We start from the raw sequence: 22,129 nt of genomic DNA on the forward strand, positions 1-22,129 counted from the left end.
CACGACTCATTCCATATGTCTTTATCACTAGCAACCCCTTCATTGGTTGAGGTTTTTCTTCTGGTGTGAGGACACATGTCTGCATTCCTCAGAGGTCAGAGTCATTTTTGGGTTGGATTGCTATAGCCTTCTGTTAACCTATGATACTCAATGTAAACTTAGGAGGCTTCATATGTAAATTGCCTCCCCCCCACCCCTTCTATTGTGGAAGTAGTATTTTTCCCTTACAATATTCAGAATGAAATCCACCAGGTACTACAGTCATCTCCTTTCTTTCATTGCTGCTTTGATGGCATGAGTATCCAAAACAGGGCTTTCTGAAATTCCAGTTCAGCAGAATAATTGCTCTGTCCCCAGGAGGTAGTCAGGTCTCTAAAATCTCAAAAATAGCCAATCTGGAGTTCTGTGGTCAGGAAACAAAATTGTTTGATGGGCTTATCAGATGCTATAGTAAGAGGTAGTACTCTTATCATCTCTACCTCTTATTTCCAAGTTCCATGCATCCTTTCTATGTCAGTAATTTCATCATAAATTGATAACTAGTTCAAAGCAAATTACAGCATGTAGGGGAGCACTGACCACACAAGGTACTATCTCTCATTTGTAACTGAATTGTCAGTAAGACCTTGAAATTCAGCTACTTTGGGGTGTTAAGGTATATGCTAACCCCATGATTCTTCAGGGCAATAGCCTATTGTATAGGAAGATTTATGCTATTTAAGTCCCACAGTCAGATGCAATATTTTCTTGAATATCATGAAGAGGAATAAAGGTATTCATGAAGCCCTCAGTTGTTGATGGTGGTAAGAGCATGGCAGGCAGACTAAGGAACATACCTAGAATGTATCTGTTCCAATGAGGAAAAACTGTCTTCTGTGAGTTTTGTTTTCTTCTTTTCTTTTCTCTTCACTTTCTCCTTCCCTCCATTCCTTTCTTTGTTTTTCTTTTTTTTTTCTTTTTGTGCTAACGCTGGAATATATCTGTTTTGCCATAGTATCTAGGGTACATTCTGATTATTAGATCCATGAGCATGATGGTGTCAGTGTAGCTGGCCAGTGAGATAATAATGACTTCTGATGAGAAAATTACGTTGTCATTGAAGAGAGTTGATGCATTCCTGAGGAAAGACTGCAGGAATTACCCATTTTTCTTGTCAAGTGAAAATAAATGGATTCTGGTATGTTCTATATTTGAGATGGAAAAAAGTTGTGTCTGTTCTGTAGCTGCATACCAGGTTCCAGAGGCTATTTTGTTTGAAGAGACTGTACCTGGAATAGTGGCAGCTGAAATTGAAGTCACTGAACAGTTAGATATGTAAAATTTGACTGTAATTCTTGAAGATCCATCCGAGAGGCCAAACAAATGAGCTAAGGATGTGATAGAAATCACTACTTCTGCATCTTTGAATTATTAATAGTGGCAGTATATTTGATTTTATTGAGAATTTTCTATACCTATTTTATTTTAACATTTTGGTCGAAAGAGGTACTTGTATGGATTTACCTATGACATTTCTGGTTTTCTGATCATGATAGCTCTCAATCCATGGATCAGAGGATAAGTATGGTAGATTTTCCAAATGCTGAACAAGTCTTCTCTAGCCATGCACTCCACTTTTGGTGAAAAAGTATGGGGTGAGTTTTTAGAATTATTTAGCTTACTATGAGGAAAACTTAGTTCCAAAATGGTGGTTTTTACCCGATACACATAACCTGTTAGTCTGACCAGTGAATTCAGGGTCATTTGTGGTAGAATTACATAATTCTCTTTCTGGCGTAGTTGGAACCACGTTCATTCAAATGCAGTGTAACAATGGCAATGGCACAGAAATAAGATTTGGATAAAGGATTATGATTCCAGTTGATATGGAATCAAATAAGACCTCATTTTCTTAAACTAGACTTTTTGTCTTTCTGTTTAGATCATATAAACCTTTCTTTTTCTTTCTTTTCTTTTCTTTTTCTTTTTCTTTTTTAGCTACTTATCTATCTCAGTCTTAGAAATCCCATATTAGTTTTCTGGGCAGGGCACGATGGCTCATGTCTGTAATCTGAACACTTTGGGAGGCTGAGGTGGGCAGATTATGAGGTCAGGAGTTTGAGACTAGCCTGGCCAATACGGTGAAACCCCGTCTCTACTAAAAATATAAAAATAATTAGCTGGGCACGGTGGGGCGTGCCTGTGGTCCCAGCTACTAGGGAGGCTGAGACAGGAGAATCTCTTTAACGTGGAGGCAGAGGTTGCATTGAGCCTACTCTACCGACTTTAGCCTGGGCAACAGAGTGACACTCCGTCTGAAAAAACACAAGAAAATCTTATATTACTTTTCTATTATTGCATAACACATTGCCACAACCATCCGTGTAAGAGAACACAGACATAATATCTTACAGTCTCTACGGGTTAGGAGATGGGGCACTGTTGAGTTGGGTGTGCTGCTTGGAGGTATCAGCCAGGCTGTGTTCTATCCAGAGGCTCAGCTGGGGCAGAATTTACTTTCAAACCCATTCAAGTTGTTGGCAAAATTTATTTCCTTGTGGCTCTGTGGCTGGGGGCCTTAGGATGTTTTTCTGCCTATCGGCTAGAGGTTGAAGTTGGTTCCTAAATGCCTCCTGCAGTTTCTTGACATGCAGTTTTCCAACATGATTATTTCTTTCAAGACCTCAAAGAGATTATCTAGCCTCTCTTCTAGCAAGTATGTGTGTGTGTTGGTAGTAATTGTGAGAGTGACTTCTCATAACCTTTGCCATATAATACATAATAATGATAGAGACATCCATTACCTTTGCCATATTCTATTGGTTAGAAGCAAAGTCCTACCTGCACTCAAGGGGAAGAAATAAAAGTAAGGCATGAAACTCAGAGATAAAGGTCACTGGAGTCACCTCTAGGTTTCTCTTGCACAGATGCCATATTGAGTCACCGAAGATCAGTGCAGATCATATCTAGTTTGTGATCACTACATAAAGGTGAAATGTGTTACCTTCCATTGAAAGGTATTATATAGAATACAATGATGCTTCGCATACCAAATAATTTGAGATAAAGGGTATTGCTCACACAAGGGACTAGGGAGAGCAGAACAGGCACAAACAGGTCCAGGTTAACCAGAGCTTATGTGATATGAATTTCCTCTGGTGCTAAAGGCAGGAGCACCCAGGCTTTCTTACCAGCTTGCTCAGGTAGGGGGCAGAAAGGAAAGAGGGACAGATGGGCTTAAAAGCTGACATCAGTCAAACATCAAAAAATGCAGTCATGCTCGTTGTCATAACACCATATTAATTATTGCCTGGATTCTATTGTAGTAATAGCACTTGACTTGCTCTGGTGGTTAAAAGCTGCTGTTGTCATTCTGGGATTTGATTGTACCTCTCAGTCAGGGAGCCCATTCAATAGCAGCATTTCGCTTCGTGAAGGTCTAATTGATAGAGGACAGCTAACTGCAGTTTTCAGGGGTTTTAGTGCTTCCCTTCACAATGGGTTTCTCAATGCTTTAATAAAGAAAGTGCTCTGAGTCATCTCAGGGTTGCTTGAATAGGTCTTAGTGGTAAATCCATGTCAACTATTCTATTTTCCTAAGTCTTTGAATTATTTCTTCTATGTTTTATCAGAGAAGTTTTGGAACCTCGTGACTAAACCTAGGTCACAGTTGAGTTCAAGATTTATGCAGCTAATTGAGCATGCATCTGAGCTATTAGATGCATGCCCAGATGCTCTTTCTCACTTTCAATCCAGAATTTCTGATTAGTGTATCTGTATGAATAACTTTGGCCTGATCTAAATTTATGTTCTTCATTTCCTGGACTAAATCCTTTGAATCAATTTTCACATAGTTTAATCAGGCTTCTACTGATATTGGTAAATTAATAAAACTCTTAGGTTTATAAGTTTTAGGACAAAATTTGGCTCTTGGTTGGGGCAAATATTTTAAGATTTGCATGGTGAATGTGATGATGTATCAAACAACAGAATATAAATTAAATAGCAATATATACACACAAACAGTGACAATGAGTAACAGAAGAAAAGTAGGGACATTTAATTGAACAAAATCAAATGAGTTTAATTTTCCTGCAGAATAATCCAAAAGCCTTTTTTTTTTTTTATGAAGAGTTGGGTTTATTTTAACAGTAAATTTGAAACTCTTTCCTTAAGCAAGAGTACTACAGTAATTATATCAGGAATAGACAATAGACAATTTCCTACACTGTCAAATATATAGTAACTTTTGCACTTTCTTCAACATTGATCAACAAGCAGATTCAGTCCACATTTGCTTTGATCTATCTACTGAGTTAACCCAAGATTCTTCTTCAGAGACTCTGGCATCTCAGGTGGAGGAGGGCGAGGGAGCCTGAAGAAGACCTTCACGGAGTCATAGATAAACCACTGTAATGCAGTCAGAGTACCAATCATGATGATACAGGCAAACAGTCCCTTCCATATACCTTGAAATCCAAGTTTCTTGAGGACCTGAGAAGCACAGCTACCTTTTTCTTTATTCAACAGAGATACCACAGCAGGGTGAGAAACAATTGCACAAAAGACTCCAGCTATGTTGTTGCAAATGTTACAACCAGCTGCTCTGGCTTTGAACATTCACTGCCGGTCTTGGGAACCATAAACTTGTATAGTGCTTCAACAGTACGTTCAAAGCAGGCAAAGTTCATCATGGTGTATGGTAGCTGTCTCATCCAGAGAGGAGCAACCCCGTTGTTGAATGCTCTTAGGCCTTCTTCCTTATACATTTTGGGAGCTGCACCCATCAAAGTGTTGGCATAACCTGGTTGGGTTTGAATTCGAACCTTAGCAGCTTCCATAGGAGCCAGGGCAGTGTCAGCAAAGAATTCAGCACTGGCAGAGGCAGCCAAATATAATGATGTGCGCCAGAGATGAGTATTCTCCTCTCCAAGCATGTTGCTATACAAGACTTTAAAGACTTCATAAAAGCCAAACTTACAGAGCCCTTGCAGGGAGTAGCCAATGAATGTCGGAGCCCATCCTTTGGCCAACCCACGAACACCATGCCCCGTAAGTGTAACTGAGAATCCGTTAAATATGTCCTTGTACTTTTGGGGGTCCACCTGCATACGACATTTCACTAAATCCAGGGGAACGACAGCAGTGTGTGTCAGACCACAACTTAAGACCCCACCGAAGCCACGCAGTGCATAATACTTCGCAGAGCCAAATTCACAACTGTACTCTTCCACGGCAGCGGCTGCCAGGTTGTGAGGGCGGAGGGGCTGCCCTGTGGGCCCTGGAGGGCTCTGCTGCGGAGGTCCGCGAGGCCATCGTGCACCAGCTGCAGATGAGGCGTGTTGAAGGGGTTCGCCTGCTCCAAGTGCACCACGTGCCCCACGGACGAGAACATCTTTTCTCTAAGATGGCCATCACCCAGCCACTCCCTCGGAAAGGTTACTGCTCACAGCAGCCGAACATCCTCCGGGCCCTAATATGTGTCCAAAAGACTTTTCTTTTGCTAACTTGCTTAGTGAGTTATCCAAACTGATTTTGGATAAGTCCCTTTATCTGAATATGCTTTGTTGTTTTTGATCTATAAATTAAAGAATATGGATTCCATGGAATCTGAAGTCCCCGCTAGCCCAATATTACATAACTAGAATGATTCTTGAAGCATTTATACAATTATTCATGATGTTTCTTGATTTTCATCTATCATCTTTTTAGTGAAATATTTCAAAAATAATAAATAAAGATGGATAGAAAAATCTGATATTTTAACTAGTTTTGTATTTTATGTATAAGGAACAAAAAAATCTTTCCCCGTTTGGAGATAATTCAATTACAGACAATTGAGGATAAGTAAAATCCTAAATCATTTTTTCTCTCCAGCCATTACTGGCTTAATAGTTGACCTGTTTATACTCTTACACAATTTAATCCATATGTTGGAATAATAATACTTAAAATCAGTAAAATGATTTGTAATAACTGTTTGAAGTTTAATTTATAGAGGACAGCTAAAGCCCTTTGAATTATCTTTAATCGGATAAAATTTTCTTTCTTTAGATACTGGAGAGTATATTTTTTCAAAATTAAATCAACATATTTCCATTCACTTGGCTTAGGAAAAAGACCCTGAGTAATTCTGAATGCCTCTTATAAATTCTTTTATTTTTCTGCTTGTTTACCAGAATAGGCATTTCTTTTTATAAACTGCTCAATAAAACTTGTTGTAAAAAGCCTTCTCTGATTAATTTGGAATGAGAGTTTTCAACTAGTTAAGGAATTCAGAGATTGCTGAGTAAAATAGACCCCTACCAAAGATAAGAAATTTAAGATTCAAAGAAAGTAAATGAGATTCCAGGTCATGCAGCTAGTTTGCAGTAAAGTTAAAACTAGAATCCATCTCTTTATCATGATTTTGTAAATAGTGCCTATTTTAGACAAATAATACCCTTGCTATTAAAAATCCTCTATTTCTTCCTATAATCTCTTTTTTCCTATTTAATAGAAAACTAGAGATTTCAATACAGAAGCTTTCTTATTCTTAAATTTATATGTGTATTCTAAATTGGGCCATATTAATGTTTAATAGTAGCATTTATATATTTCATTAGATTAAGTCACGTAGTTACAAATTTTAAAGGACAAGTCCAGTTTGTACAAAATGCTCCTTCCAACCATTTGAACTTCACATTGTCTACATTTTGATGGGAAAAGTAGAAATATATTTAATGTGCCTGATGAAGTCATTGATTCTTACTACCAACTTTGGTTTCTATTTCGTATGATTGCAAGGAAAAGGGAAAGATCATTGTGGGCCCCCTAAGTCCTGGCAAGGCTTAACCTCTTAGAGAGGCACGATTGTGAAAAGGAAAGGCATGCTAAGATGCAGTATTTGTTTTCAGCTCCTTTGCTATTTATAAAACACCAAAGTTAAGGGACGGAAATGGCTCTAACTGGTTTCCTAAGTAGGGACAAATTAGACTGAAGAAATAAGCTGGACCTGAAATGGAGCTTATTGGAGGAACTTATTTTTCTAAAACTTTCCTTATAGTAACTACTTATTTGATTACTGCTCATAATGTGTTCTTTCTTGAAGCATCTTTGTAAGTGAGCAAATAGGAACCAGAAGGTGCACAACAGTGTTCACTTGGTCCATTATTATTATTTTAACAAAGAAGCCGTCTAATATTGATGTTACATTTTAAGAGAAAAGGTCTCTGATTTTATTGGGAGTCAGAATTGGATCATCTAGGCAAAGTATTTCTCTGGATATCTTCCTTTGAAATGGTCTTTCCTAATCTAGTGACAAGAAGTGTCAGCCTAGGCTAAATGTTAGTTTGCTAGTATTAGCACCAAGAATGAAACATGGGCAGTTATATTTTCCATTTATCTTTGCAAAGGCATTAAAGACAGAGTACCCTGAGGGACCTAGTTAGAATATGCACTTATCCCTAGGTCTCCACCATTTCCTTAAGCTTGCCATAATAATTCTCCCATGTTTGAGTTGAAGAACCTAAATTACAGCTTCAAAGTGTGGTCCAAATACTACTTGAGGTGTTTGTTGGAATGCCGATTCCTGGGCTACAATATTGGCTTATTCAAACAGAATCTATGGAGTTCAGATCCTGGAATATTCTTTTTTAGAAAGAAACCATCTATGGCCATACCACCCTGAACGTGCCTGATCTCGTCTAAAAAGAAACCCTGCTCTTTATGGTGCTTCCTAAAGTTTATGAACACTTTTCCTAAAGACCTATTCTGGCATGCTTCTGTGAAGAGCTTTTCAGAAGTCCTCCTTTTCTATAAACAATTACTGATTTTCTTAAATTTTTTGAATAGGTTATGTTCTCCTTCTAAATTATGATCATCTTGATTTCAAGAAAAAATTCATTCTAATTTCTCACCTGGGGTATTGAAAAGTTGTGAAGCTATTGATGATGATTTGAAAATTCTATGTGTGTAAAATTTTACCTTAAACCTTGCTTCACCTTTTTTTCTGACATTTTTGTTAATAAAGAGCTAGAAATAAAGACCAAGCATGACAATTTTGCAAACCAATATTTTTGAATATATTTTTTCAAATAAAAAGGAAAAGCATATTGAAATAGTCACTATGAGAAATAGTTTATAGACAGTACTTTTTAAAAAACTATGTTTAGAAACAGTTCATTTTAAAAATGTCATTGTTTTTTTTTCTTTTAAAGAAGGTAGACAAATTCCATGAACTTAAAACTTGAATATGAAGTTAGCATAACTCTATAATTGAACATCTGTTGAGTGGAAGTAAGCTAAATCTGAAAAAGTAAACATATTTGAATTTTGGCAAATGAATGTGAATTGCTAATACTCTCAAGCTTAACTACAGATAGTTTAGATTTTTATGAGGTTAAACTTTGTTTCTAACTATAGATTCTGGGGACTTTCTTTGAACCCAGAAGCTCAGGAAGAGAGAGAGAGAGAGAGAGAGAGAGAGAGAGAGAGAGAGAGAGAGAGAGAGAGAGAGAGAAGGGGAGAAGAGAAGAGAAGAGAAGAGAAGAGAAGAGAAGAGAGAGAAGAGAGAAGAAGAGAGAAGAAAGAAGAGAGAAGAGAGAAGAGAGAGAAGAGAGAAGAGAGAAGAGAGAGAAGAGAGAAGAGTTCAAGTATAAAATAATGAAGTGTTAATGAGAAAGCATTTGTCTTACTGATTGGAGAGTAACAATATGAATTGTAGTAAATCTTGTAGTAAATTTGCTACACATTGTAGTAAATCTTGTAAGTCTGGTTCCTCACTCTTCATAACAGACCTGAGAGCAAAAACAATCTTTTAATTATCACCATTGACTGATGATGAGGCCAAAATAAATGCAACTACCTGACCTTTGTCTACTGCTCCCCACACTGGCTTAACTATAATCATCTGGAGTACAGACTTAAGAAATAGATTTTTAGGCTGTTCCCTGTCGATTCTGATTTATCTCCTCCATGATAGGGCTTTAGGAAATCTGATTAAAAACATTATGCCACTCTTATAAATCAGGTAACTCTGGGAAACACTGTTATAGTCTATTTTCTTCTTGGTCAAAATTTATCTTTTTAAAAATATGCAGATTTACTTCAGAATGAATTCTTATAATTCTAATTTCAGCTTTTTACTTCTTTGAATTATTGAGTTAGTTTGCTGTGACTAAAAACCAGATTTGTGTTCTAATCCTTCTTCTGCTCTTTAGTCTGAATTAAAGCAAGTCATATAAACTCTTGCCTTTAACTTCATTCATTTTATTCCACAAATATTTTTTTATCACCTCTTATATTCAGGACATTTATAAAAGGAAGGAATCAAGGGAGACAATATTTTAGGCCCTTTTCAGCTCAAAGATACTATGAACAGATTTTTTTTCTAGCCTTAGGTAGAATTAGGTCTAAAGTTACAATGGACTTTGTATTTTCTTTCACATTGACAAGGTATGTCCGTAACACATTCTTGGCCTTTGACGTGCAGTTTATTTCAATAATTCTTATGTCTAAATAATCCAGTAACCTTAAATGGAAGTACTCCTGAATGTAGGTCATCTTTTGGACAGCAAACCTGTTGTATGTCACAAAATCCCTGGCTTTATACAGCAGTTTTAAGAAGTCAGAATTTTGCTCAAGTGTTCCTTAGTAGCTGGGATGACCCTCAGATATGATTCCATTTCTGTCAGTGACTGAGTAAAGTATAGAACTTGGACTCACAGAGTTTCCCAGTCCTGCTTTTGTCATAGAGTATTTTTTGGCATTTAAAAAAAATACAACTTTGTCTGCAAGATTTGGTAATTTTGGAAGTGAAAATAAAGGAATAATTGATAAACTGCATCTTCAGAAGATATTTGCTTCACGAGAATCATGAGAAAGTATTTTTCAATCTCAAATTTGATTTTTTCCTCCACAGACTTCTCAGTTCAACATTCTGCAAGATACTTTTCAAGTGTCTTCTCTGTGCCAAATGTGCTGGGGAGACAAGAGAGTAAAATGCAGACTTCATCACCTTTCCCTGAAAAATTGCCATTTTTTGTGGAAGCTTAAAGTCTAGTGAAAGAGGCAATAAATTGAAAACAAAGGAAGTTATATAGTTCATAGAGATGGATGATGCATTAGAGAGAAATAAACAGAAGAGGAGGATAGAGAGCGCTGGGAAATGGGATGGGGACTTGTGGCTATGAATGGTCTCACTGAGAACATTTCTTCTGTATACTTGAAGGAGGTGGCGATTTGGGCTACAGTGTTATCTGTAGCAAGACTGTTCCAGGCAGAGGGAAGAACACATGAAAAATCCTGAGGTGGAAGCACCTTTGGTGAGTTCTAAGAACTTTCAGGATTGCAGTGGGACTGGAGTACGGTATGGATGTGGAGAGTAGGATATTGTAGGTCATTGTAAGGATTTTAGCTTTTACTCTAAGGGACATGGAAGCCCACTGAAGGGTTTTGAGTGACATTGACTAAAGATTGCTATTTAATAAGATTGCCAGGACTATTGTATTGCTGTATGTGCTCCTCACTGCTTTTTGACCATTTTTACCATACATAACATGTTATGCCTTTGGATAGCACATGAAGCTCACTAATAACAAATGTAGGAGAATAGTTTCAGCCACTATGTAATGATGAAATTATGTGACAGTGGTGAAACTGGTAACATTAATAAATCAGAGTTTTTTTTTGGTTTGCATAAATAGCCACTAATGCATTATGTATATATTGGTATATTTAATTTCAAAGCATCTGTAAAGTTGCCACTAAAAAAGATGTATGTATTTGTACTTATATTTTACTTTTTTATGGTTGTACTCATGATTAGGAAATGAGATAATTAAAGAATAAATGAAAAACTAAAGTTTATTTTTAAAATAAAAAACATATTCACTTGAATTGTATAATATTTTAAATTTTAAATGCTTGAATAGTTTTGTGACTATTAAGTTTATTTCTGAATATGTTTAACACAAGATGTTAATACTAATAGACAATTTAATCAGATTGATTTAGAGAACTCTTAACTGCTAACAGTAATTTAATAAAATATTCTGTTACATCCATGATATTCAAACTGAGGTTAAAAATTTAGCATTAATTTAGAACTGAAGTTTTTCCTTTATTTTTAGAAATATAACCACAATTTTCTTAACTTCTTAGTAAGGATTTGCAAGGGCATATTAAATGTAACATAAGCTACTGGATATATTTAAAAATCTGTAGAGCAATAAAACTTTAATATATTTTCCAACATGAAAAGCAAATCCTCATATCTATATAAAGTTTAATAAAAAGGATTCTTAGATTGTATAGAATGGAATCATTTCATTACCAGGTTTCTTTCATTTTGATTAGAACAATGTTAGATAGGTGTTGACTCAATTATTAAAAAAAATTTATTCATAAAACCATATCCTTATTCATGAACTACTATGTGTACTAACATAATAAGGCATACAATACTAGTTTTAAATGAAAACAAACATTCAGGGGAACCTGGAAAGTTTATAGGCTTCATTTCCATTGTTTAGTTTTACAGAATAATTGCTTATTTTTTTAATCGACATTAACTCCTCTCGTTTTGCCATTCATTTGGATACCAAAACTAGGTCTAGGAGGTGATATGGTTAGGTTTTGTGTCCCCACCCACATCTTGAATTATAACCTCCCATAATCCCCGCATGTCAAGAGAGAGACCAAGTGGAGATAATTGGATCATGAGACAGTTTCCCCCATGCTACTCGCACATGTGAGTGAGTTCTCACAAGATGTGATGGTTTTATAAGGGGCTCCTCCTGCTTTGCTTGGCACTTCTCCTTCCTTTATCTTGTGAAGAAGGTGCTTTGCTTCTCCTTCATCTTCCACCATGATTGTAAGTTTCCTGAGACCTCCCCTGCCACACAGAGCTGTGAGTCAATCAAACATCTTTCTTTATAAATTACCCAGTCACAGGCAGTTCTTTATAGCGGTGTGAAAATGAAAATGGACTAATACAGGAGGTATAAATTGGTAGAACATGTCAGTAAAGTAAACCAATTTATATGTGTGTGTGTATATGCATGTGTGTGTGTTTATGTGTATATATGTGTACATATATATATAGCCATTTTTCTAGGAATACATCTTGTTGCACAAATACTGTTTGATCTCACCATATGTTGTTTTAAATGCAAAGCACATTTTTCTGTCTGATATTTCCTAATCTTACAACAAAGTCAAATGATTTCAATTTTTATAGACTGCAGAGAATGTTTTTTAGAAACACCCAGTAATTTATTTTTACATTATTTTGCAGTATAGCTAGATTACCTCACCATGGTTAACAGATGTTTTTTCTCCACAACAGTTTGCTGTTGTTTCATCAAACACAAAGATACAAAGAAATGCAGTAACAGATAGATATTTTTTTCTTTCATAACATTTATCGCAATCGATACAGTACTGGAGCAATACTAATACAGCTGTGGTCCTTAGAGGCTGGAAACATTTGTAGTGTAGCGGTGGTGCTCTGAGTTGGTGCCAGGATAGATTCATGGAAACACTTAACGATAATACTGTTTCAGTAGAGGCAGTAATGGTATAAACAGGGCAGAGGAAATACCAGGATTGCAACAGATGCGATTGATTACATGCCTTGGGGAATATTCCACTCATTTATTTTAAGGCCAGTCCATGTAAATCAAAAGGCTCTGATGTTGTCAGTAAGACATATCACAGTTGTTGTAATATGCGATGACAGTGCTCCTGCGTTACTGATGCAGCAGCTCATGCCTTCGGACATGAGAAGTCATCTGAAGTGTGGCTCTTACACTGTCAATTGTAGAAAACAATCTGACTTAAGCATCTGAATCACTGCGAACAGTGATATGGCTTGTTCCCAAAATATAAAGTGATAGAACTGCTTTAGGTAAAGTTAACCTATGTATTTAAACTTGGTCTTACATCTCTTTCTCGCTAAGGAAACATAATAATTTTCAGTAACACTCATACTACTTGTCATTCTATATTACAACAATGCATCTGTCAGCAAAACAGTTAACTATGGAAAATAACTCTTAAAACAAAGGTTTACAATGACATTTTCTCTTGGAGAGATGCTTTCAGCACAAGAGAGTTTGCTTCATGAAGACCAAGTGTCTTTTTCTTATTCCTTCATAGGCAACTTGGTGTTTTCAGAGTTACAAATTTTGCTTCCTCTGTCAGAGTTAACAGATTTGTGCCAGAGTAAGAAAGCTATACAACATTTCTCTAATAAGATGCAGGGATAGCACAGAAATTAGGAAAAATAATTTATATTTCCTTTTATCTTTTTCTGATTTAAAGATCCAGCATACACCAGTTTCACCTTGCAAATATGAGAATGGCCAACTGGTTTTTTGAGAACTGGGGCTTAAAGGAAATTTCTAAGCATTTCAATAGATGAAGGAATGGGAAGTCTTGTAATTAATGCTAATTTATGGCCTCACTCCTATGAAATTATACATTACATGCACATTAATTATTATTAGCATTCCTTGAATGAATAGCAAAGAAAATCATAATGATTTGTTAGTTATTATACAATGCTGTCACACAATCTTTTGTAAAATTTGGGCTTTACTTGCCCTATGGATAATAAAAGGATGCTAAATTCTAGTATGATGACTCCTTTCATTATATAGTTCATGAAATAAGCAGGCAGTGAATGATTTAGCTTCAACTCTGATTTTATTTTTTAAATAACACAATGTGGCAATTTAACTTGTGACTTTGAAAAGAAGCCTATCATTTTCTTTAAGTGAAAAATAGAAGGTCATCATTTTTTTTATTATTACATATATACTACTTTTGGTCCAAAGACACAACATAAGCTCTCATTCAATCTTGTAATAACTTGGGACTCATGGAGGTAAAAATTTGAAATTTTGTGTATGTGTGTATTGCAAATATACTTTTGCTCATTTGCAGTAACATTAATATTACACTTTAATGTTATACATCATTGTCTATAAATTCAGATTGGCAAGAAATGTCATATATACATCGGTACTCACACACATACATTGTGTGTGGTACAACGTATGTGTGTGTGTACCGATGTATATATATGTATACATATATAGATAGATAGATGTATATATGACATCTGTATCCATGCACATATCCTATTAGCTACATGTGTGTACATGACTAGATCTGACTTGGAGCTAATGGGAAAAACATTTTAGTCATTTGGTTATTGGGGGAAATCCCCTTCTTTGAATTGCACAAAAATCTGGCAAAATAAGGCAAGGCGGCTCCTCATTGGAACTTGAGTTAATTATCTCTCTTGCTTTTTTTGCCCAAATCTGGGCACAAGAATCTTTTCAGTGTCCATAATTCCATGTGGTAGGTCCAGCTTTCCCAAATGCAGCCCACAGCTGAAAGTCTGCCACGTCATGGGGTGCTTCCAGGAACAGTAAGTGGGTTCCCACTACTCTCAGAATCTAATGATGTCCATCACCCTCGGTTATGAGGAATCTCAACTTTTTCCTTATTTTTCCTTGGTCCTGTTCCTGTCAAGGTATTCTCCTCTTCACCCTATCATAGTCTTCTCATCCTTAAAATCTAGTTTTCAAAACACAAAAATTGAGAAAGGAATCTCCAGGCAATTATTGCTTTGAGCCCTATAACCACAGCCTTCACTGAGATCAAGGGCCAAAATGCCCTGCACACTCAGTAGACACGTGGGGAGGGAAAATACCATGAAAATTAAACACAAATTAATAACTCAATAAATTATCCTGCCTCACATTGCTTGAGAATTCCACCTGGTATTTTTTAAATGTATCACTACTTATAGTTAAAATTTGAATTATTCAGATGTTGGAATGGAACACACACAAAGGGGAAAATGTGCATTGGTTCAATCATTTCCAATCCAGAGATTCTGAGTCTGATTCACAGAAAAACCTCAGCAGGCAAGTTAACCACTGAGGAGGTGTAGATTATGCAGTTTCTAGTACACATGTATTTCCAAATAAGGTCTACCTTTCAGCAATTCTGATTTTATCAAGGATTTTGTGGCTTTTGGTGTTTTGAACCACATATTATGAAATCTGGTAAATAGTAGTCCACCATCCAATTTCCATCCTATTCAGACATGTTAAAAAAATTCTTCCTTGGAGACAAATCTGGTTTCACAGAGCATTTAAAACTTAGTTGCCAGTTTGGTCTGACTTTACTTTTAGTGTCATTTACCACTGTGACATAATGTTCGTAACATAGTTTCACTACCTAATACAAAAAGAAAGCAAAGCCCAAGTTTGATACTAGATGTAGGGAGATGGAATAAATGACCACTTAAGAATTCTGTCAATTCAGTAGAGTGGTGTTAGCAGTGATGCTAATAGCCAGCCCTTATATGTGCTTGCTGTGTGTCAGGATGGTTTGAAACACTTTAGAGGTATCAACTACTTTAGCCTTTACAATTAATTGATGTCACTATTATTATTATTCCCACTCACAGGTAGGAAAACTGAGTCAAAGAGTTGAAGTGATTTGCCCAAGCTCACGTAGCTGATAAGAAGTCGGTTGGAATTTGAGCCTGGTAGTTTGATTCCTGACTTGCCCTTCTTAAGCATTCTACTAATCCCTCATCAATTTTTATAGTTTTTCACTCTATTCTTGTAGGCTATACAAAAGTTCTAAGTTATTCAAAAATAGAGTCTTAACCATTTAAAAATGAAATTTTATCTTTTATCTTTTTAATTTGTATATGTCATTGTTTTGTTTTATAGTATAGGTAAAACTTCCTTTCTTCTTTCTGATAATTGTTTAGTCTTAAGGAGAGTATTAGCTACTGTTGAGATAGTTTTGAATATTTATTAAACAACTAATTTGTTCCAAGTATTCTTGCAAATTCTAGATGAAGAGGCAAAGAATAAGCAAGATGAGTAAGTAAATTTATTAAGTTAGTTAATGACACATGTTAAGAACAAAAAATATACAAGAAAAGGACTGAGCTGTTTGGGTCAGTTCATTTCAGATAGTATAGCCAGGGAAGAACTCACTGAGAAAAAAATTTTTGAGTAGAAATCTTAAAGATGTGAAGGAGTGAGTCATGTTAATATCTGGGCAAAGAACATTCCAGAAAGAAGTAACAGCAAATGCAAAGGCCCAGAGGTAGGAATCTGTCTGGAGTATTTAAAGCATAACCTGAGTTACTTATAGATGTTGGCTATTAGACTTTTGTTGAATGCATAGTTTGCAAATATTTTCTCCCTATCTATAGATCATTTGTTTACTCTTCCACTGTGCAGAATCTCTTAAGTTTAATTAGATCCCATTTGTCAGTTTTTGCTTTTTATGCAATTCCTTTTGGTTTATTTGTCATGAAATATTTGCCAGTTCCTATATCCAGAATGGTATTGTCTAGGTAGTACCTGATTGATGAAATAATCTTTACAACACACCCCAGTGATATGAGTTTATCTATATCACAAATCCATACATATACTCCAAACCTAAAATAAAAATTTAAAGTAGAAGAATAACATGAAGGCCAGTGTGACAGACTCAGAAAATTGAAGATAAGATCTGAAAACAAACAGAAGACCAGACCATGGAGCCTTAGAGGTTACAATAAAGTATTTGGCATTTATTCTGAGTGAGGCAGGAAGTTGTTAAGAAGGGGTTCTTAGCTAGGTGTGGTGATGTGTGCTTGTAGTATCAAGCTAAGCGAAGCTGAGGTGAGAAGATCACTTGCGCTGAGAAGTTTGGGGCTGCAGTGAGCCATAATCACACCACTGTACTCCAACTGCACTCCAGCCTGTGTGACAGTGAGATCCTGTCTCTTAAAATGGGGGTCTTGGCTTATTAAGAAGTTTTTTTCTTTTTCTAATTAGGAAGTGATATTCAATCAAGGTTAAAACCAAAGGTTTTATTATGATAATTTAAGCAAAAAACTCATGTAATCCTCTATATCTGTCTTAGAGTAAAAGCAAAAGGTGAAAGTGAACATTGAATAAAGGTTAGTAAAAATGAAAGATCTTTCACTACAACAATGTGCTGCACACTTTGGGGAAAATAACAGGCACTCTCCTTAAGGATTGTCACATATTACTAGAATTATTTGAATGCAAGTTATATAGCAAGAGCATTACCATAAGAATATATGCAATATTGGTTTAAAAAACTAAATTTGACTTTGAATATAGAATTAAACTTTATTAATAAAGTCATCAATATTATTCTTTAAATTTCCAGTCATGTAATTTTAGGACGTTTCCTTAACAATTGCTTTAGGCTTATAGCAAATCTGTCTTTGCTTAAGGGTAAATTCAAAGTACTTTTAAATATTAGAATGTGAGCAGGGAATCTAGTCTTTAGCACTGAAAAACCAGCATGTTAAATCGGGAACACACTATGTCATTATTTTTGAACTCTGCTCTTGTATTGAAATACTATGGACCCATGAGAGAGAAGATAGCAAGATTTTCTATCTTGAAAACATGGAATTTTTCTAAATTTTTGGTGTGTCTTGGAGAACGTAAGAGAGGAATGATAATAATAATGTGTGTGTCTGTGTGTGAATGTGTAAAGTCATTTGGGCATTAGATGATCTCTGTGCTTGTTGTGTGTCCGTATATTCCATGGGCTACATTGCAACCAACTTCCCAAAGAAATATTTCAGGATTTTTCAGAAAAATGAGAATTAGTAGACTCATTTTTAAAATATCACATTAATAGTTTTTCTTGATAGCATTCTAGCTTAGTGGCACCCAAGTCAGCCTGAATCAATGGTTTATGAGGTGGTTGCACACTTTCTGAAGGTCTGCCCTTGATCTGGACTTTATTTTGAAGTGTTTTATATTTTCAAGCATTCTGAATGAGTAACTTACATTCTAGAAACAAATAATAAGAGAAGAGTGTTTTTTTAGCCTTTGTAAGACATACAGTACGATAAAGAATACCTGCATTATCTCTTCTCTCATGTTGGATGGTTTTGCTGTCATTAAATCTAAGCTGAAAGTGACAAGACTTTATCTCTTGGTGTCTTATCGAGCACTAGATAAGAAATCTCTTTAGTTGTGCAGGTATATAGCAGTTTCTTGCATTGTACCCTAAAAGAAAAGAGATCTGAGGTAAACACCTATCTTACAATCAGCCTAAAAAAAAAAATTTTAAAAAACCACTTACTTTTCCCATTGCAAAAATGTTAAAAGGAAGATAAATTATATGATCAGAAATATGAGCATTTAGAAAAATTATATTTATTAATATATTTAAATACTTCAAATTTTGACTGTGCTTGTTCTTGCAAATTTAAGGTGACCAGCCCCATAAATGAGAGCCAACTTCTATTCACAGGTCACATTGAACCGAACTGTGCTTTAATGTTAATGAAGGCTGACACCTTGTGATTTTCTCTTGCTCTACCTGCTTTTTGAATAGTTTGAGGTTATTTTCCATATGACCTCGTAGGGTTGTGGACTTTCAAGGTACGATATAAAGCATTTTCTTTACAATTCAATACTAATAACAAAAGAGACATTCTGGTATCTACAATTATATAACTGATCATATTTTTCCCTTTTCACTTTGATTATCAAGGAACTTAAATGCAAAAATGAAGGCCAGTTTTATATACCCTATTGTGGTTTACTTACTAAAATACTTTTGTAGTCTTAACTTTCTCTTCTAATAGTTTTTCTTGGTTTTGATTTTAAAATTGTATTTCTATTTTCTTACATCTGTTGAGTTGCTGTCCTAAATTTTTGTGGGTGCATGTGTGCATGAATAAAGGTTGTATAAATGAATGGATAATAAATGTTGCATGCTCAAATTTTCTAACTTTAGAAACTTTTCAAAATTGCTTCTACTCAGCCAGTAGGATCATCCACAGAAAATTAAAATTAAACTCATTGGAGACAGACTAACAATCACTTCTAATTACCAAAGAATTAAATTAGAAAGCTATACCAAGTAACAGCACATAAAGTAGTTATAAGTTGATACAATCAGTAACTTAAAAGTTTTTTTCTCAGAATCATATTTTGTAGTAAGCTAGTACTGACAAGGAATATAGTAAAGTTTTACCATAGGCTGATACTTGGAAGTACACAATAACCTCTCAATAACCTTTGAATTTTTGAAAACAAAGGAGTATCCAAATACATAAGACAGATATTCCTTTTATTTTAAGATAATCACTATTACTTTAAGATACAAAATTTGTATATACTTTAATAATTTCCAAAAAATAGTCACTTTTTTCTTATGAAACACCAATTCCTACACAATCTTTGAAAAAGAATTTTACTTGAATATTGTGTTCAATTTGAAATCATACTTCTAGAAAATGGAAATATAGTCTAAAAAGCATTGAGTATAATTGAGGGAGTGCAAAAGTTGGAAGGAGTTGGCACTATTTATTCTAGAAAGATAAGTCAGAAGGAATTAATTAATAACCCTCTTTCAAGTAAAAAGAAAAGCTTTTTATAAGGTAACATTCTCTCCTGCTTACTTCTTCATCTTCTCAGGTGTGGGCAAGAGAAAGACATGGACTACATTTGTTGTTCAGGAAGCTTTCACTCATAGAGAAAATGTTTTTGACAGTAAGATAGATCAAATGCTGACATAGGTTACTGAGGGTTAGGTTGTTGTGAATTCTTAATCTCTAGGGAATTGCTAAATTCAAACAGACAGCTATGTGATTGAATGATTTAGACAGTGGCACTTCGTATTGAATCCCTAGATGGGATGAAAATTGTGTGCGTATTTTTAAACTTATGATCCAATAATTTTACTGAAGCACACATAGCATATCCAAAGAAGTATTGTACTTACCCTTAAGTACAAACACTAAATTTCTAAAACAATATATTAAAATCAGTTTTCTCTATTTTTTTAAAAATGTCTCTTCCTCCAATGGTATCCTATACCATGTTGGTTACTCATCTATTGAAGCATTTAATATGTTACATTTGGGGTTATGAATTCCTTTCTTTCACTAGTAGTAGTTTTTCTGTCTTTGTCAGTTGAAACTATAGTGAAAATTATTTGCAGTTCCAGAAACTAGCACCATGTTCCACATACCTGTAAGAAAGATGTTGTAGATGAATGGAAAAAGTAAAAAAGCAAATAAGGAAAGAAAATAAATTCTCTTTCTGGCTCATATCTTAAAAGGAAAAAAGAAATAGAAATTCATTGAGGCCGGGTGCAGTGGCTATGCCTCCCTCCCTTGGGAGGCCAAGGTGCATGGATCACTTGGGGTCAGGACTTTGAGACCAGCTTGGACAACATGGTGAAACCCTGTCTGTACCCCAAAAAACAAACAAACAAACAAACAAAAAAACAATTTCATTCATTGATTTGCTCATTCTTTCAGTCATCTTATATATTCTCAGGAGCTTTCCCAGTTCCTTTTCCCCAGGGCCATGATCTTTTCAGAGTGCTAGTAACTAGGAAGACAGTGAATACTCTAAAAAGCATCTAACACAATAAATATTTGTTCACAGAATGACTGAAATTTTAGGAAAATAAAATTATATTGATGCTAAAAATGAAGCGTCCTCATATGATTTTTTCTCTTACATTCTTGATTTTTAGGTAATGGATGAACTATTTTTATTTAGAGTTCTAATTTCAAGTTAAAATAATGAAAGTATTCCAGTTTAGCTGAAAATATTCTTCACATTCAGTGTTTCTGTTTTAACATTTATGTAAATTTTCACTCAGTGGTGAGGCAAAGACACTTCCTTTATTGTCGAAATGGTTATCATTCATTATGATCCCATGAGATATCTCTCACTCATCTCTCGTTTTTATATTTGATTGAATAGATAAATTCATTTTTATATGTGAGGAAATTGAGTTACCTAATATGTAAAGAACTTGTTCAATGTTACATGTGAAGTTAAGGGGAGAACTAGGTATTTGCACATTCTTTGGAGTTCTTGTATCTTTGCGTCCATCCATCAGAATGTACTACGCATATAGAATGCTTTTTAAAATTTTTATTTGCTTGAATTACAAATTATATTTTTATTTCAATCTACAAAGTTGTGATGATCCAGTTGGGTACTTAGAATTCTTATCACAATGCATTATAATTGTACATTCACAGGTCTGTTTAATCAAAAGATTGAGTTCTCGGAGGGCTAAGATTGAAACTTCTTTCTTTCTAGTCCCAGCATCTGGTAAAGTGTATGATACGGAGAAAATACTCAATAAATATTTGTCAAATAATTGAATAAATAAGAGTTCTCTTATAAAAGATTCAGGCTTCTTTTCTTCGCCTAAATTCTCTCTTTCACTCAAATGCTCATAGTTTTATTAAAGTCAGACTATTCTTGCAGCAGGCACTGTTGGTTATAAACATTCCTTTCTTTTTAGAATTTAGCTGTTGGGAAGTTTCATGTTTCAGAGAAGTATGAACCAGAGAGGGAATGGTTAAGGTAATTCTATCCCCTTGTCAGTGGTTGAGTAAGGAGGATATACGTGGTACAATGCAAATAAGATAATGCCTGTTGGGAGCTTACTGAAATAGTTTTTACTACCTTTAAAAATCAAAAGAAAGGAAAAGATTCAAGTTCTTCACCTGCGTATTTCAGCAAGAGGATATGATGTTTGAAGCTGTTTCCACTTTTAAGGATAGAAACTAAAATAGTGGTAATAGAACAGAAAGGTGAAATAAATACTTGACTATATTGTAGATTTCTGAATGAATAGCTTTAAAAATATCCTAATCCTTTCTTTTGAAATACATCATTTAATCATAAAAGTTACTGGAATTTATTTATCTCAGTTTGTTATAAATTTTCCTTTAAGACCAAATGTAGGCACAGCTGTGACATATAGGCATCAAGACTTAAAAAAAAAGATTCCTCTTTCAAACTAGCAGTCAGGGACTTCTATTACTGCTAGAAAAGATTGACATGCTACTCACATCTAAGAGATAAAGCTGCTCCATATAGGTCTAGAACACACTTTAAACAACTACTTATTTACCTGTCTCAGGTCAATATGGTGACACAAAATTTGTCATTTACTGGTAAAAATCTAACAACTGGCTTTCTAAAAATAAAACAAAAAAGTGCCTATTTATGAATAATGAATTTATTATGAATTGTACTGAGTAAAGGATGGGTAGCAAACGATTTACAAATAATAGTAAAACATACATTATCCTTTTGTGAGTTCCATA

The 22,129-nt window shown here is 34.9% G+C and overlaps 1 pseudogene; it reads right to left on the reverse strand.

The window, feature by feature from the left end:
* Positions 1 to 4,233: 4,233 nt before the first annotated feature.
* Positions 4,234 to 5,374, reverse strand: LOC100397790 (solute carrier family 25 member 3 pseudogene; annotated as a pseudogene).
* Between the last annotated feature and the right edge of the window lie 16,755 nt (positions 5,375 to 22,129).

Source organism: Callithrix jacchus, chromosome 9 (assembly GCF_049354715.1).
Source record: "Callithrix jacchus isolate 240 chromosome 9, calJac240_pri, whole genome shotgun sequence".
Lineage (NCBI taxonomy): Eukaryota > Metazoa > Chordata > Mammalia > Primates > Cebidae > Callithrix > Callithrix jacchus.